The following is a 17,786-nucleotide window of genomic DNA, read 5'->3' on the forward strand; positions in this document are numbered from 1 at the left end:
ATGAGCAGGGGAGAGGGGCAAGCCCCACTCAGCAGGGAGCCCTACCAGGACTCGATCCCGGGACCCCGGACCCCAGGTTCGTGACCTGAGCAGAAGGCAGCTGCTTAACCACCTGAGCCACTCAAGCAGGTACTGTTTCCTGTTGATTTTGCAGAAAACAAACCTCAGGCAGTTTGCTGGGGCTGACCGGGCACAAGTCTCAGGAACAGACTGTATTATCTTACCTGCCATCCTCCTGCATTTCTCCAGCCAGCCTACTGTCTTGCATTTGAAGACCCTTCAGGAAATAGGGCTCATGTTTCAAGGAGGGCTTTTTTTTGTGCGAGGTGTGGCTCGGGCTGGTGCGTCCTTTCCTTGGGAGAAGGTTGGAAACCACGCCTACGCATCTCCCTGTCGGTCTCGGGCAATCCTGCACTTTTCTCCATTTACAAACACGCTTGGCACGCTGTCGCGGGAGGGACCGCATTATCCAGCAGGTTGTCCCCGAGGCCATGCGCCTCTGTGCACTGGGTCTCCGCCCCGGCCGGCGAGCAGTGTCGGCGCTGGAAAGACCCGGGAAGGGCAGGGACAGGGGAAGCAGACGGCTGGCTCCCGGTTTCCTCGGCCCTGAGCAAGAAGCCCAGTTCCGGTGCCCAGGAATCCTCTGTTCCCCGCCGCGCTGTCGCTGAAGAGCTGAGAAACCACCGAAGGAAGACACTCCCTCATTTCAGCTTGAATTCTTTCCATTGTCTGAGCGGTGTGAGTCATGGAACAGCCAAAGGCGACCACGCAGAAAGCACCTTCCTGTTTTTACCAATTTCTCCCCATTTCTCCTGCGAACTGGTCCATGGTCTCCAAAGATCCTATTTCCACACACGGATTTCAGCGGAGCGCCTGTCCTTTTGGGCAAGTGAACGGATGACATTGAATAAAATAAGAACGGACATTGAAGAATACCCTGGCCCTGCAAACGAAAACTTTACTATTTGAAAGAATGACTAAAAAAGGTGGTTTTCAGCAGCCGAAATAGCTCAGTTGGGAGAGCGTTAGACTGAAGATCTAAAGGTCCCTGGTTCGATCCCGGGTTTCGGCAGTTCAGTTTTGCTTTGGTATGGACACCTCCCCTTTACACAAGGGTTGGGCCCCAGTTCCAGAAAGTGTATCTATACCTATAACTCTCACTTCTTCTTGCAACTCTGATCACGGAGTGTACATTCCCATTTTTATCACCTCTCTTTTGGTTTCTGTTCACTGAGGTCTTCTATGAAATGTTAACTGACAGAGTGAATATTTAAAGTTTTAAAATCTAAGAAATTCCAATATGCTACATGGTAAGCATTCATTTCTGTTTTGATGGTGTGTGTGTGGGGTGGGGGGTGGTTTTTAATCACAAGAATCGTAGGGGAGAAACCTGAAAACTGGAAAAGGAGCCCCTACAGTGTGTGTAGTAGGGTGTACGTGGTGTGTGTGTGTGTGAGGGTGTGGTATGTGCAAGGACAATTTTGCAATCAGAAAATCCGGGTTTGTATCTTGAGTCCACTCCATTATCAAGCTGCTGGACTGTGGGATGCCCAGGTGACTCAGTTGGTTAACTGACTGCTTTCAGCTCAGGTCATGATCCCAGGGCCTTGGGATCGAGTCCCACATCAGCTTCTGAGCTCAGTGGGGAGTCTGCGTCTCCCTCTGCTTGTGCACTCTCTCTCTCTGACAGATGAATAAATAAAATCTTTTAAAAAATAAATAAAAAATAAACTGCTGGAATAAGGGACACTCTTGAGTATCACTAAGCTTTTAAATGGTTGTAAGAATATTCTGAGTTTTCTTGTTGACAAGACATTCCTTCGGTCTTGCACCCGTGTCTAGAATTTGCACATCTTAAGTTATTTCTGTTTTGGTATTCCTGAAAGAATGAAAATAAACATTGCAGTAAGCATTAATCTGTTGAACATTTATAAGGGAACCTAGAATACGGAAAAATAAAAGCAAATGGACAGTAAAGTCATCAAGACTCAGGTACAAATAACCCATATTTTCCTTCAACTTCTTCCTGGAAATTATTTGTTGGGAATAATAGGTCATTCTTGTGTCATTTCGAACGGTTATCTTTTCAATATATTGGTTTCACAATATCAGTTTTTTTTTAATTTTAAGATTTATTTATTTTTGGGGGGAGGATTAAAGTGGGGGAGAGAGAGAGAGAGAGTACCTCAAGCAGACTCCCGCTGAACACAGAGCCCAATGTGGGGCACGATACCACGACCCATGAGATCATGACCTAAGCCAAAGCCAAGAGAGTCAGATGCTCAACCGACTGAGCCACCCAGCATCACCACAGTATCTGTTTTTCCCTGACAACTCTGGACCCTGTGTGAGGAAAATGGTTAAAACTGCCTCAAGTTGCAAGTGGAAAATCAGTACAAAGTGAGAATCAACATCAGGGTAGGGACACTGACTTCACAGGAGCTTGAAATTCCATACTTTGTCCACTCGCCACAGAGCCCTCCTAACTCAGAAGCTTGCATTCTGTCTCATTAAAAAATATTTGATCAGACAAACAGCATCACTGCGTGTTTCACTGCCTAGCACAGGAATGCTTCCTTTTACATTCTGTTGAGGGGGAAGGTCTATGGTAATTCCCAAACATAATTAGCCTTCCACTCAGTACCCTAAAAATGAGGTCCATGATGTCTACATAGAAGGGGAACGTCTGTAAAGATCAAAGGAGATCATTCATATGAGTGCATTCTGTCCAGTCCTTGCATGGTATGGAAGACCATGTTTCATAGTCTCTGGCTCTAGGATTCCCCCAAAAGAGCACCTAAGCAGATAATGTCTTCTGTAGCCAGAGCTGTCCTAAGGAAATATAATAAAGCCATAAATGAGAGCCACTTTTGTAATTTTAAATTTAATAGTAGTCACATTAAAAAATAAACAAGTTATATTCATTTAAAAATATATTTAAATAATTTGAGATGTCTAAAACATCATTCAACAATTAATCTTAAAATTATTAGTGATATATTTTACATTTTAAATATCAAATAAAGTCTTTGAGATCTGGCATATATTTTACACTTACAGCACATCTCAGTATTTCAAGTGTAATACTCAGTGTGGCTCCGGCTACCATTTTGGACAGTGATGGGTTAAACATATACTTTATATATTTGCAGATTTTCTGAACTGAATATGCGTGGCATGAATGTGCTCTGTCTCTAAATTTAGATGAAATCTGAAGAATTTTGTATTAAATGAATCCATAGTCTGAAGATGGCTACAGACATTTGATTTAAAAAAAAAAAATCCCATCTTGTTCATGGGGCAAACAGAAAGAAAAGCATACCTTCTTATTGTGAATTCCTGAGAATCCAATAGACAGATATCCAGTTTTCTCCAAGTGCAACACAAGCACTGACCAATGTTTCTGCAAACTTTCCTAATATTGTAAAGCATCATAAGCCTAATATTTTACAACATCAAACTGTCAAGATAATTGTCCTCAGTATTTACACACACACACACACACACCCATCAGTTTTACGCATGATACTTCTCTAGTCCCTCTTTCAGTGAAACCTGTCCTTAATGTTTCTGGTTTTATTCTAAAAATTCCAAATGACCTGTCTGATAAAGGAGTAGTATCCAAAATCTATAAAGTACTTACATAACTCAACACCGAGAAACCAAATAATCCAATTAAAAATGGGCAGAAGACAAGAACAGGCATTTCTCCAAAGACATACGGATGGTCGATAGACATGGAAAGATGCTCAATATCACTCATCATCAGGGAAATGTAGATCAGAACCACAATGAGATATCACCTCACAACAGTCAGAATGACTAAAATTAGCAACACAAGAAACAGCAGGTGTTGGCAATGATGTGGAAAAAAAGGAGCCCTCCTGCACTGTTGGTGGGAATGCAACCTGGTGCGGCCACTGTGGAAAACAATGTGAAGGTTCCTCAAAAAATCCAAAATAGAACCACCCTACGATCCAGTAATCGCAGTACTGGTTATTTACCCAAAGAATATGAAAACACTAATTTGAAGGGATATATGCACCCTTATGCTTATTGCAGCCTTATCTGCAACAAATCAAAAGAGCTGAAAAGCGGGGCTTGACTGATTCCTTGCCAGGAGAATGGTGTCCAGTGGTACCCAATGGGAGAAGGAAACTATAACCATGGTTTGAAGCCACAGTGGGAACTTCTCGGGTTATCATCTTTCCAATCTTTTGCCTTCTACTTCAAGCTCTGCACTCTGAAGAATCAGTCCCCTTCTCTAGTTCCTGAAGGTCTCCTGCCCAGAGCAGCTGCTGATGTCCCTTACCACTGAGCTACCACGACAGTCAGGGATCGAGGGCCTCAGAAAACAACACTTATCTCCAGATAAGTATTAGCAAAGGGCACCCTTAAAGGGGGGTGTAGCTCAGTGGTAGAGCGCATGCTTTGCATGCATGAGGCCCCGGGTTCGATCCCCGGCACCTCCAGACCTTAACATATTTTTTTCCCCTTTCTGACCTAACATCATCCAAAGCCATTCTTCAAAAATACTGATTTAGAACTCCTAACTTTTTTCTTCTTCCATTCCTGCACATATGGAACGAAAAAACATAACCTAACAGATTGCCTTGACTTCTCCTTCATCTCTTGCTGTGAACCTCCATATCACCTAAGGCGACTCGGACAGAAGACAAAGGGAAGGGGGAGGGGAGAACGGGATCCTATAACAGCATCTCTTGAACCGAGCAAAGCCGAGCACATGAATGAGCGACTCACCTCGGTTCCCACTGCGTGCTATTATGAAAGAGAGGGAAAGACAACGAAGAAGCAGCGTCGCCCCACCTACATGTTCTTTAGTTCGTTTTCTGGGACAAAGACAAAAGGAAAGCAGCATAAACCCATTGGCTGCTCTATCGGGACCCCCAGGACCTGCGTGGAGAGTGCCACCAACAGCTCAGTCCTACAGTGGGCAGGGGACCCCGAGTCCTTGTGAATGAGCGAGCCACAGGATGCTGGACGAGGTAGAAAAGATTGTCAGGGAATTAATTAGGGGCCTTCCGAACACGAAAGAAATAAATAGGGATCAACACATTCTCAACTGATATTCCATAATACGAATTTTCCTATATTTCTTCGCCATCTTGTTTTTACCATTGTTCTAAATCTTTAAATACAACATTGCCTGCAAACCCCAGTTAACATCAAATGAAGGCCCCCATATGAAGAGGTAGGAAAAGGTTTTTCTGTCACGATGGAAAAGAGATGCAAAGCAAAGGGTGACGAGAACGCAGGTGTGCTGGATGGTTCCGCAGGTCAGGACAGCCTCTTCCTCTGTCCTTCCGTGGCTGAGCCTATCACAGCAGCTTTGTCTGACCAGGGCACTCCCAGGAATTTCTGCGGCACGGTTGGCACCTACATTAGTCTGCCAGGCCGCCGTCACAGAATACCACAGGCCGGGTGGTTTCAACAACAGAATGTATCTTCTCATGGTTTTGGAGGCTGGAAGTCCAAGACCAAGGTGCCCCCGGGGTTGGTTTCTGCTGAGACCTTTCTACCTGGCTTGCAGACGGCTGCCTGCTCCCTGTTTGTTGTAGCCCCACGTGGCCTTTCCTTTCTGTGCATACTCCTGGTGTCTCTTCCTCTTCTTACAAGGAGGGCCCCACCCGCACGACCTCATTTAACCTTTACTACCCCCCTAACGACCTAAATATAGTCACACGGGGGGGGGGGTCAGGGCATCAACATATGTATTTGGGGGGGAGACACAATTCAGTCCCTAACAGACCCTTTTTTGAGAGACAGAGAGTGCGAGCAGGGGGAGGAGCCAGGGGTTGCCAAGGGAGAGGGAGAGAGAATCCTAGCCGGCTGCACGCCCAGCACGGAGCTTGATGAGGGGCTCAATCTCCAGACCCTGAGATCAGGACCTGAGCCGAAGTCAAGAGCCTGACACTTAACCGACTGAGCCACCCAGGCGCCCCTTATCACAGCACCTTTTCAGAAATTCCAAAGCTCCGTGGTCTCAAAACTGCGGCTATCTGGGTACTTACTTCCTGTGGGATCAAAGTGTCTTTGGGAGGGAATGAAATTTGTTTCCAGTTGGTAATTCTCACCCTCCACCAGGCTGGGGTGTCCTTATTTCCAGATCCCCTTCTCCTGGGAAAATATCTACAGCAGGCACTCCAGAGGCGAGACAGACCGGCTTCAGAAATCTGCCTGCTGCTGCCTGGCCGTGCGCCTTGGGGCCAATTATTTGTATAGGACGCATTTTTTGGAGGGAGATAACGTAGTCATTTCACGTATTTTCTACTATCTGCTTGTTTTCTCCGGGCATTTAAGCAAATAGTGCGTGGGACACTAAAGTGGGAGGGGGGAGGTTGTGTGGAATTAGAGAGCTGTCAACTTCCAAAGTCCAGGTCCAACCCCAGAGCAATAGTTTCAGGCGACTTTGCAGGTCCCACCAAAGACCCCACTGAGTTTTCTACGGATGAACTCAAATGGGCGCTAGGAGACTTCACCTACCAAAATGCCTGGGGTCCGAGCAAGCTATTTGAGTTTCTCAATTGGAAACCCAAGCTCGGAGGACTCCAAGCCCCTACAGCAACAAGTGCAACTGTCCTCTCCACCCTCGCGGTTGGGACTCTCACTCTGGCTCCTTGTGCAGCCCTACTAATGCGGCCAGTTCTCTCGTCTAGGATCAAATGGCTAAAAACTATAATACGAGTGAGTCGTAATTCAAACGTCTCCTTAGGTTAAGTCAGGCTTGTGCTGCGGACGGAGACTCGGTGGCTCACTGGCCGCTCCTTCCCGTCCTCGCAAGAAATCCTGCTGCTCCCCACCCTCCTCCCCTCCCCTCTGTACCCTCCTCCCCCAGGCCTAAGCCTCTGCTTTCTCTCCCCTTAGCTCGCACAAGTGCCTCCCGCCCCGCGGTAGCCGCGGCTGTTCCCGCTCTCCGCGCTTCCAAGAACCGCATCTGGGCGGTGCGGGAGCCCGCTGCAAAGGGGGGCTGAAATCCGGAGACGCGCGCCTGGGTTCCCCGGGCTTGCTCCAGTGAAAGGGGTCTAGACGTCACCGCGCGCATGGAATCCCCACACCCTGCACAACGAGCTGTCTAGACAGGGTGACTGCCTTCCTGAAAACCATTCCAAGTTGGAAACATTCGCTAACTGCCTCCCTTTCTGATTTTCCAGGTCTTGTATTCCGAGCTCAACACCCAACGAAACACTCGTTCCTACCTCTCCGTGAGGTGCGGAACTCTCTTCCACCTGGAGCGCCTGTCCCGCCGCCAGCACGTGGGGACCCGGCGGCGACCCGGCCGCCGACGCCCCCGGGCGCACCGGGAACGGGGCTCCGCCGCGCGCGTTCTCCCCGGGGCCGCGCGGTGCCGGGAGACGCTCTGCAAGCCGCGAGCCTCGGGGCGGGAACCCTGCTTCCTGCGCGCCGCTCCCGCGCACGCGGACGAGGCGCAGCCGCAGCGGCAGCCCGACGCCTCCTCCCGCCTGCGCGCCCTCGGCGCTCACAAGGCCCCGCGCGCGCGCCCTGCCTGTCGCACCTGCTCCGCGCCGCCCGCCCGGGTCCTGCCTTCCTCGCCGAGCCCGCCCGGCGCCAGCGTCCTCGGCAGCTCAGCTCACCTGCCGCGGGGTCTCGAGGCCTCCGGCTGCCAAACCCGCCGGTTTTCAGAATCCCCGCGCTTGGCGGTCACACACGGTCGGTTCCTGGCTCACCCGGTCCCAGAAGATTTCGGATTCCCGCCGAACTGTCTCACCTCTCGGCTGAGGGCCGGAAGCGCCCGCCCTTTGCTCTGGGACCACGGGATCTAGACGACGGCCAGCAGCGCCTTCCCGCCGCGCCCCCCGCTCCGTCCCCGCCGCGCTCTCCGTGCGTCTCCGAGCCGAGCCCGGGGCGGATCCGCGGCCGCAGCGCTGGGCCCGGTCACGGCCACGGTGGGGCAGCCGGTGACCCACTTACGGGTCTTGAGGAGCGCCGGGGACCGTGGCGTCCGTTGTTTCCCACTTGGTCGCGGGGCCCGGCCCTCCACGCCTGGGCGCGCTCACGCTCGCCGTCCGGTTGGTCCCGACAGCCCGGTGAGCGGAGGAAAGGACGCCGTCGACGGGTGAGTTAAAGAGAGACACGAAACCTTTTATTCTGAAATTATGTCAAGCCTACAGAAAAGTTTGCAAGACGAGTACCAAGAATGACCACACACAGGTTACCCAGCCTCGTCCCCGTTTGTTTTCCGTCTTCCTCCCCCTCCGAATGTAAACACAGGCAAATTATGTTCTTACGATTTCTGAATAACTTGCGTGCTCTAGATCTTATCTCTAATAGCTCAGTGCGTCTTTCTTAAGAGAAAGGAGGTTCTCTTACAAACTGCAAAACAATTTCCAAGTTCTGAAATTTTGACATTAATAGGGATACTATTATCTAATATCTAGTTCATATTCTAATTTCACTAATCATTCAAAAAATGTCCTTTAGAGCAACTTTTCCCCCAACCGGGACCCACTTCAGGATCCTATATGGCATTTGGCTTTCTTGTTTCTCTAACGTCCTTTAATCTGGAATGGCTTCTCAACCATTTGTCTTTCTTTGTCTTTCATGACATTGACAGGTTCTCAAGATTCAAGCCATTGTCGAGTCCCAGGCCCTTCGATTTGAGCTGATGTGGTGTTTCTTTGTGATTGGATGGAGGTTGTGCGCTTTTGGCAAAAATATAACTGATGTCCTGTTCTCAGTGTCACATAAGGGTTTTCCACTGAGTGGTGGTGTTAACTGAATGTGAAATTTCCCCTCATTAACTTAGTTTGTAATCTGTGGGGAAATCTTTGAGGCCATACAAGTACTTCATTCCTCACCAAAATTTTAACCATAGTTTTAAAATAGACTGATAGATTTTCTTCAATCATTACCATGATGGGTGGCATACCCATGATACTTTAAATCTATTCTTTTTTTTTTTTTTAAGATTTTTTAAAAAGTGGTCTCTACACCCAATGTGGGGCTTGAACTTACAACCCTGAGATCAAGAGTCACGTGCTCCGTGACAGGATTTCCTTCTGTTTTAAGGCTAATCAACATTCCCTTGGACAGGTATTCCACATTTTGTTTATCTTGGACTGTTTTTCACTGCTGACTGAGCAGTCTATTTCATGTTATTGATATATACCCTGTGGTCGTCAATGTTTGAAATAAGAATTATATTTGATTCTCTGGGGAAGTGGGAAAAAATGGGAAGTTTTCACTCTGTGAGCTTTATCAGGGCACTTACCTTGATGGACTTGAGAATTGTTACCTGTAGACACTGGAGAACTTGGGACTAGTGGACACACTTGCTTTGGCTCACAAGAGTGGTTCAAATAGTAGTGGTATAGTCAAATTTGCTCAGAACTCACTTCTCTCCAGCATGAGCCGACAGGTCATCAGAGTATCCTTAGGTTTTGAAGGACTCAGATGTGCAGGACGCAAGCGTGGTGGGTGATAGATCAGTCTTGGTTGACCTGATTGGGTGATGAACATGGTTTATTGAGTCGTGTTGCTTTTAATGGAAAGGATACACATTCCAATATATTTAAAGAGATACTGATCATAGCCCTGAACATCCAGGACAGTCTTGTTACAGTTTCAGCAACTTCTTCCTATTTAGTGCTTCCCCAGCATCACTCCCTTTAAGGCTCCATCAGGTAAAACAGCCAAGTATAAATGGACTTCTTGCAATACTTCCTCATATTAATAACCTGCTCATTGCCATTCTTCAAATCTTTCAGTTGTGGAAGGAGTGGGAACTTGGACATGTGCCTGACACCTTGTTCTTTTAAGTTCTGGATACATTTGAGACACCATGTAAATATTTATTGATTTTTGTTGCTTGGACTGTATTGACATAATGCAATATTAAATAGTCCTGGATGGAAAAAAAAAAAGTCACGTGCTCTACTGACTGAACCAGGCAGGTTCCCCTACATCTGTTCGTTAAATGTATTCTTTCACATTTCCTTTTTCTTTCTTTTGAAAATTGACATATAATTGATGTATAAAATTCTATTACTTTCAGGCGTACGACGTAATAATCTGTGCAGGTCCTCACAGTAAAGGCGAGTTAACATCCTTCACCAAAAACCCACAAAAACAAAAACAAACATCCATCACCACACATAAACGGTTTCTTTCTTGTGATGGACACTTCTAAGATACCCTCTCCTGGCAACTTTCAAAGACGCAATACAGTGTGGCTAACCACAGGTTTCTGAATTACACATGATAGGGCACGAGGGTGTTCTCTACCTTGAGCACGATGTGTAGACCGTGGGAAGATTCTCTCCTGAGAAACTATCCAACACCTTCCCTGTTGATGTTGCAATGGTGCGTAAGCCCACGGTCCAGCCACTGTATTCGACATTTAATGAACAGGGCTTATGGTGTTCGCGAAGCACACTGGAAAAAAAAGAACCCAGCTCCTTCCTGTGAATGTCCGTGAATCCAAGCGGTATCCAGATTCTTCCAGGTGTAAACACAGAGAAACATCAGTGGGTAATTCTGGAAACTTTCCTAACTGTGCTTTCATGTGATCAGATAGCTGAGCACATTTCTCCTGCGGCCACCAGCATTTGCATACACGGGCACACACACTTACACGTCAGAACTTGAAGGTCTTGGTGTTTGATACTGTTCTAGATTCTTCAGTGAAGTCTGTCCCTTCTCTCTTTCCTATCCTATTCTGCCAATCCTATAAGTCAACTAAGGGAAATTCTGCCAGACTAATCCGTTTCTGTCATTTTCACAACAGATTCACAGGTATTTTACAAATATAGGTAAGAGCTCACAGTTAGGGAAAGTAGGATGAGAAAGGGCAAACAGTTACTAAAAATATGATGCCATAAAATGGAACTTCTCTTGGTCTTCAGAAGTTCCAAGGAACATAAGATTCACCAGTATGAACACCAGGGCTCAAGGACAGTCTAGCCATGAACTCATCTCTTTATTTTCCCCAAGTATCATTAATGAATTCCTAACCCCCCAATTTGAAAAGAAACTTGAGTTCTCACTCCCTCCACTCCTGCAAGCATGTGCCTACGGATCAGTCACTAATCTGTCTCCAGGCCAGCGCCCGCCACTGTGTCAGGGCTTACGACAGGCAGCACGGTGTTCCACAAGTGTCTGGAATTCCGCACATCCGAAACCAAACTCATCCCCATCTTCTGTTCTCTCCCCCAGAAAGATTGACGTATGGTCCCTTTCTGCTTCTCCTGTTTGCTGAATGACCTTGTTGTAGTTTCGTTTCTCCAAATTCCATTCTGTCTCCCTAACTGCATGTCTGTTTACCTTCTCACACTTCTCCCATTCTCTCTATCCTTCAGGCTGCAGTGCAGTTCGAGCCCTAAGAATTCACCCTCTGGACTATTGAGAGAGCTTGCTAAATTGCTTCTGCACTTAGAACAAACAGAGAGGTTTTTAAAAATGCTGAATGAATTACTCAGTTTCTATTTTGACGCCAGTTTTCCCTCAACAAATCCTGCCCTATTTCTGTGAGCCAAGAGGCACACAAAATGTTTTAGCCAGGGAGAGCTGAATTTCAATATCCGTGTGTCTTAAGGTAAGATACTTCTGGAGGAAATCAGAAAAGTCCCAAGAAAACTAGATTCCTACCACCCATAAGAGAATACTGAAGCTTTAACAATTCAGCTGTTTAGAATTGCAGCATAAAGTACAAGCAGCAATTACGTGTGAGTCCTTACCTTCCATCCCAAGTCCTACACATTAAAGAATGACATTCCAACCAGGCACCCCCCTCCCTACTTCTGGAGCTCCTCCTGTCCAAAGCAAGCTCATATGTTAACACTACTAACAAAACATGCAGAAATTCAGAGCTTCAGAAAATCAGATGTATCTTCAAGAAGAGTGAAGGGGTGTGTCATAGTAGTTACCAAGTGTTACAGTTGCCCATGATGCGTATTGAAGTAAAACAATATGAAATATATATATAATAGACTTGTAACCACTAAGAATGTTGAACTTGTACTTTAAAAACTCTCAAAAAGGAAATCTCTCAGTCACAGAAGAAATGAAAAAGTAACCTGCAGCAGGGGAAGAATGTTTGCATATGATACATCTGAAAAGGGTTAATATCCAAAATATAGAAGGAACTCATAAAACAATGCAATCCAATTATAATTGGACTATAATAATCCAATTAAAAAATAAGCAAAGAACGTGAATGGACATTTTCCCAAAGGACACATACAAATGGCCAAGAGGTATATGAAAATGCACTCAATGTCACTATCATCAGGGAAATGCAAATCAAAACCGTAATGAAATTTTGTCTCACACCTGTCAGAATGGTTGGAGTCAAAGAGGCCAGAAATAACGAGTGTTGGTGAGGGTGTGGGAAAAAGGAACTGTCAGTGGGTCTGTAAATTGGTGTGGCCACTGTATGGAGGTTCCTCAAAAAATTAAAAATAGAATTATCACACGATCCAGCAGTCTCACTTCTGGGAATATTTCTGAAGGAAATGAAAACATGACATCCAAGAGACGCCTGCACCCCTATGCTGCGACCGCAGCACTGTTGACGGTAACATGGAGACAGCCTCCGCGCCCATGACAGATGAACGGATGAGGAACTCGTGGTGCACACACACACACGCACACGCACACGCACACACACGCACACACGCACACGGGAGTATTATTCAGCCGTAAAAGAGGAAATCCTGCCATTTGCAACAACATGGACGGACCCTGAAGGGATTCTGTTGAGTGAAATAAGTCAGAGAAAGACAAATACTGTATGACATTACTTATATGTGGAATAAAAAGAAAAGCACCCAAGACACCAGCAGAAAAAGAGATCAGCCTTAGGGTCCCAGAGGCAGGGGGTGGGGAGTTTGACGAATGTGGTCAAAAGGTAAAAACTTCCAGTCACTCTGCAGGTGAGTCCTAGGGATGTAACGTGCCACGTGTTGTCTGTATCTGCATGGTTTCGAGAGTGTAAATTCTAAGAGTTCTCATCACAAGGAGAAAGACATGTTTTTTCTTTTTTGTGTCTGTATGAGATGACGATGTTAAGGAAACTGCGAGAGCCATTTTGCAGTATCCGTGAGTCAGGCTACTACGGTGTCCCTGTTGAAGTGGTGAAGTGCTGTGGGTCAGTTACGTTTCAGTAAAACTGGAGAAGACAATAGGAACGATTTTGTTGAGGTTTGGCAAACGGCCCAGGCTATGTTCTATGTCGTTAGATGGAAGCCTTGAAGCGAATGTGAACGCTGCTCCTGTCGGGTGGCGGGTGTTGACGGGTCCCCGGCTGACGGTATTGTGGCGCTCCTCCCTGCTTCCTCGTTTTCTCTTTAGTTCTATCAGTTATTCTGAGAGAGGGCTTGCAGTTCTCCGCTACCTCGTGCATTGGTCTACTTGCGGTTCTATCAGATCTTAGTGTTTGCGTCACATATTTTGCTGCTCTGTTATTTGCTGCACACACGGCAGACATTGCTCTGACGTCTTTTACCATTTTATGATGTTCTTTTCTGTCTCTGTTCATCATCTCTGTTCTGAGGCTTGCTTTACTGATGTTAGTATAGTAACTCCAGGTTTCCTTCAGTTAATGTTTCACGACACGTCTTTTCCCCTCTTAATTTCAACCTGCCTATGTCGTTATATTTGTTTTTTTAAAAGATTTATTTTTTAGAGGGGGAGGGGCAGAGGGAGAGAGAATCTCAAGCAGACGCCCCACTGAGCGTGGAGCCCAGGGCATGGCTGATCCCATGACCCTGAGATCACGACCTGAGCCGAAGTCAAGAGTGGGACACTCCTCTGACTGAGCGACCCAGGCGTCCCTGTAGTTATCTTTGAAGTGAGTTTCGTGTAGCAGCATATAGTTGGGTCATATTTTCTAATCCTCCCTATTAATGTCCATCCTTTAATGGGTGGACTAAGATTGTATTTAATATAATTATTGATATGTTAGGGCGTCAGTCTGGCATTTTATGTTTTTTTGCTTTCTGCTTATTTCTGTGATTTTCACTTTTTGTTCCCTTTTTTGCCTCTTTATGGAGTACTTTCACGTCTTTTAGTATTTCGTATTCGTTTGTTGACAGCATTTCAGACTGTGTCTCTTGGCATCGGTGTTCCGTGGCTGCTCCAGGATGACATCATTTGGGTTCACCTTGCACAGGGTCCTGCTGCCACTGTTTACCAGTTCAAGTGGGCCGCAGTGACCCTACCCTTCTTCTTGTCCCTCTGCTTTCCTCGTCTGTAACATAACGGTCTTAGCAACTTCTCTGACGTACATTAGAACCACATCAGACTGTGATGTGTTTGCTTCTAACTGTCAAACATAGGGACACCTGGGTGGCTCAGCTGGTTGGGCATCTGCCTTTGGCTCAGGTTGTGATCCTGGGGTCTTGGGATCGAGTCCCACATCCAGCTCCTTGCTGAGCGGGGGGGGGGGGGGGGGGGGGGGAGGGGGGGAGAGGGGGAGGGGGGAGGGGGGAGGGGGGCTTGCTTCTCCCTCTGCCTGTCGTTCCCCCTGCTTGTGGGTGCTCTCTCTCTAGCAAATACATGAATAAAACCTTAAAAAAAAAGAAACTGTTAAGCATAGAAAGCTCAAGATGAGGAAAATTTATTGTGTTTACCATATTTCTTGCTTATGTATTTTCTTCCTTCCTGATGTCCAACATTCCTTCTTTTATCATTTTCTGTCTGTTTGGAGAACTTACTGGAGCCGTTGTTTTAAGGTAGTTCTGCTGACAGCAATTATCTTAGTCTTCCCTGATCTGGAAGATCTCCTTTCCCCTTCATTCCTGAAGCATATTCTCTCTGGATATAGTATTCTGGATTGACAATTCCTTTCATTCAGCACTTGAAACATGTGCCGCTCTTCCTGACCTCTGTGGTTCCTGATGAGATAGCTGCTCTCATTCAAACTGTTTCTCTGGTTTCAATTTTTTTTTTCTTGTTTTTAGAGTTCGGAAGTTTTGATTGCTTTTTTTCCGGTCAGCTGATGACTGTTCTCTAAAAACCACATAAAAATACAGATCTCCAGTTCAGCAATCTTTATAGAGATCATCTCTGTAAATCAAAGAGTAAACAAGGTTGCAGTCCAGGTGCAAGTAGAACCGTTCTCTCCCACACGCTTGCTGTACTTATATGGAGACCACCCAGGGTAAAACAGGAGTCCATCCGCCTGAACAGGGACTTGAACCCTGGACCCTCAGATTAAAAGTCTGATGCTCTGCCGACTGAGCTATCCAGGCTCACATGATGTCATCTTCCCATGAGTATCTAACCTAGGCTGGCTTATTTGGCCAATTCTTACTATGTTTCATGTCCTAGTCCTCAAATATCATGCCTTGAATTCTACTCACAGCAAAGAGGTGCCCTTGAGAGAGACGTTACAGTCTCCGGGAGCCTTTCCCTTTTTTCTCTCTTCTTTGCCCCCCCCCACCCCAGTTTTTCAGAACCGGAGATGCCGTGTCTCAGATGAAGCCGGCAGGTGTCAGGCCACGTTGCTAGATGCAGAAGGTTTCATTTCTTGCCCAGAACCTGACCTAGGTTTTTCAAGTCAGCACTCACGCTGCTTCTGTTTGTGTCCTTCTGCTTTGTCTTGCAGCCTTCGTAGTCAGAGGGGAAGACAGTTGAAGGAGGAAGAACTTGACGGTGCAAGAAAATGTTCCGTATCGGGCCCCTTTCTGTTGGTGGGCGGGACTGCCTCGCCAGCGCCCCCTTGGCCAGTAGACCCAGGGGCTGAGCGGTGACGGGGACAGCCATGCAGGGCGGTGTGGTGGGGTCAGCCTGGTACGCAGCGCCTCTTCCCTGGGGAGGTTGTGGCCTAAAAGTTTTAGAAATAGGAGCGCGAGGCGTGCCCGGGCGGCTCAGTGGGTTAAGCGCCTGCCTTTAGCTCAGGTCATGATCTCAGGGTCCTGGGATCTGCCAGCAACCAGCTCCCTGCTTAGCGGGGAGCCTGCTTCTCCCTCTCCGTCTGCTGCTGCCCCTGCTTGTGCGCTCTCCCTCTTCTCAAATTAAATAAATAAATCTTTAAAAAGAGAAAGAAAACAGTAGTGCTAAACACAGCGAGCCTCGTTCTGCCAACTATTCCTTCTCCAAAGACTCACAGACGGTGGTAATTAATCAGGGACGTTTTCTTAATAGCCAAGTGTCCACAGCAGTGTGCCTGAGTGGGACAGGCAGTGCCCAGCGAGCAGAAGCCCCGGGCTCGTCCTCGGCGCCGCCACACTTTCCTTCGAGATGTAACTGTCTGAGCCCTTGCTCCTTCCTTTGACTTCCCTGCTCGTTCGTTCCGCCTTCTCCCCCGCCTCCTCCATCTCTTCCTCGCCCTTCTCCTCGTCCTTCTCTTCTCCCACCAAGTTCACCATCTCTTCATCCTTCACGTCGTTTCTCACTGTTTGCTGCTCACATAGAAAGTGAAAGCGTTTCCGTGGGCCCTGGTAGCACCACTGTGACTGAGCCAGCACGGGGAAGGAAATTAGATGGAGGAGGCGAGGACGCGGCTTCCTCAGGGTCTCTCCAGCAGGAGGCAGTAACTCCACAGAAATCACACGTGCACCTTTGGCTCCAACCGCAGCATTATTAGAAAGCAAGAAAGAGAAAAGAACAAAAACAACATCGGAAAAGATGACCACAGATAATTTCCTCTCCCTGTTCTCTCAGCTGTGTCTGCATCAATGAGACACACAGGACACGGGATGTGCTGTGCTTTCCAAATTCAAGAAATAAGGAAATTATTAGGGTCACAGATTAAGTGGCTGACATTACCACATTGGGAGATTCTCGCTCTAAAGGTGTAAATGTGAGATGTGATCCATGGTTTGGCAGGTTGTCTGATTTAGTAAAAAAAAAATGGGGGGGGCAGGACAAGGAAGAACTCTTTTTTCAAAACTATATCACAGAAGCCTCTTCTGACCATGAACACCCTCCTCCATCCATTCCCTCAAGTAGAATATCTCGACAGACCGATGCAGCAAGAACAGGAATTCCATGCTTTCCAGGCTTCCTTGGATTCCTCACAAAATACTTTCGTTCAAAATATTTAAACATTTTAAAGAAATGCTGCCTAGAGCACATCAGATAAAAATCTCAGAGAAAGAAGCACTGGACGGCTTTGGAGGGAACGGTATCATCCATGTGAAGAAAGGTTTATACGCTTTTCAAAAGCTATTTATTAGTTATTTAGTATCATTTTAAAAATGTCTGTGCCAATCCTTCCTGTCGCACCCCAGGCTTCTGTGGAAAGAAGAAATGTTGATGGTTTTGCTCAGTCCACAACCTTACTCTGCTGCTTATGCCTACCTGTGAATTTTTTCCTCTCCCAGACTGAATTAAAAAATATCAGTTTTTGAAAATTTTGTGTTATCTTGAGGTTTTAGTCTGCTATTCCTCGACCACAAAATCCACCCAACTGAGAACGATCTCCACGTGTGAGCGAGTTTGAGCGTCCGCCGGAGCACTTGTGCCGGTTGGCACCTTCCCAACAGCTGTGTGGCTCGATTCTCAGGCTCCTCTAAACGGGGACCCAAGGGACCATTCTCCAGGTGGACGCTTACTGAATCCACCTCAAGAAAGGGGCTTAACTGAGTGAATTCCATAGGAAACATCTGGAGGCATTTCCTTGGTCTAACCAGGCCCTCTGGTCGGGCTCCGGCCGCTCACGGGCTCGGTTAGAGGTGCAAACTGATCTCTCTGGGAGGAAAGCCAGTACCGGACACGGGAAAAGAGAAGAGTTGTTTTTTCTAAATAACGCGACACTTCCAGGAAACCAAGAGGATGCGAAAACTGAGTCTGTCATTGCTTTC

The 17,786-nt window shown here is 46.9% G+C and overlaps 3 non-coding genes across 3 annotated transcripts; 2 read left to right on the plus strand and 1 right to left on the minus strand.

The window, feature by feature from the left end:
- The first annotated feature begins 999 nt into the window (after positions 1–999).
- TRNAF-GAA (transfer RNA phenylalanine (anticodon GAA)) lies at positions 1,000–1,072 on the plus strand. The gene has a single exon. It is a non-coding gene; the product is annotated as a tRNA-Phe (tRNA).
- A 3,328-nt stretch (positions 1,073–4,400) lies between these two features.
- TRNAA-UGC (transfer RNA alanine (anticodon UGC)) lies at positions 4,401–4,472 on the plus strand. Its single transcript has one exon. It is a non-coding gene; the product is annotated as a tRNA-Ala (tRNA).
- Positions 4,473–15,157: 10,685 nt separating this feature from the next.
- TRNAK-UUU (transfer RNA lysine (anticodon UUU)) lies at positions 15,158–15,230 on the minus strand. The gene has a single exon. It is a non-coding gene; the product is annotated as a tRNA-Lys (tRNA).
- Between the last annotated feature and the right edge of the window lie 2,556 nt (positions 15,231–17,786).

This window comes from Ursus arctos, unplaced genomic scaffold (genome assembly GCF_023065955.2).
Source record: "Ursus arctos isolate Adak ecotype North America unplaced genomic scaffold, UrsArc2.0 scaffold_31, whole genome shotgun sequence".
NCBI classification, from domain to species: Eukaryota; Metazoa; Chordata; class Mammalia; order Carnivora; family Ursidae; genus Ursus; species Ursus arctos.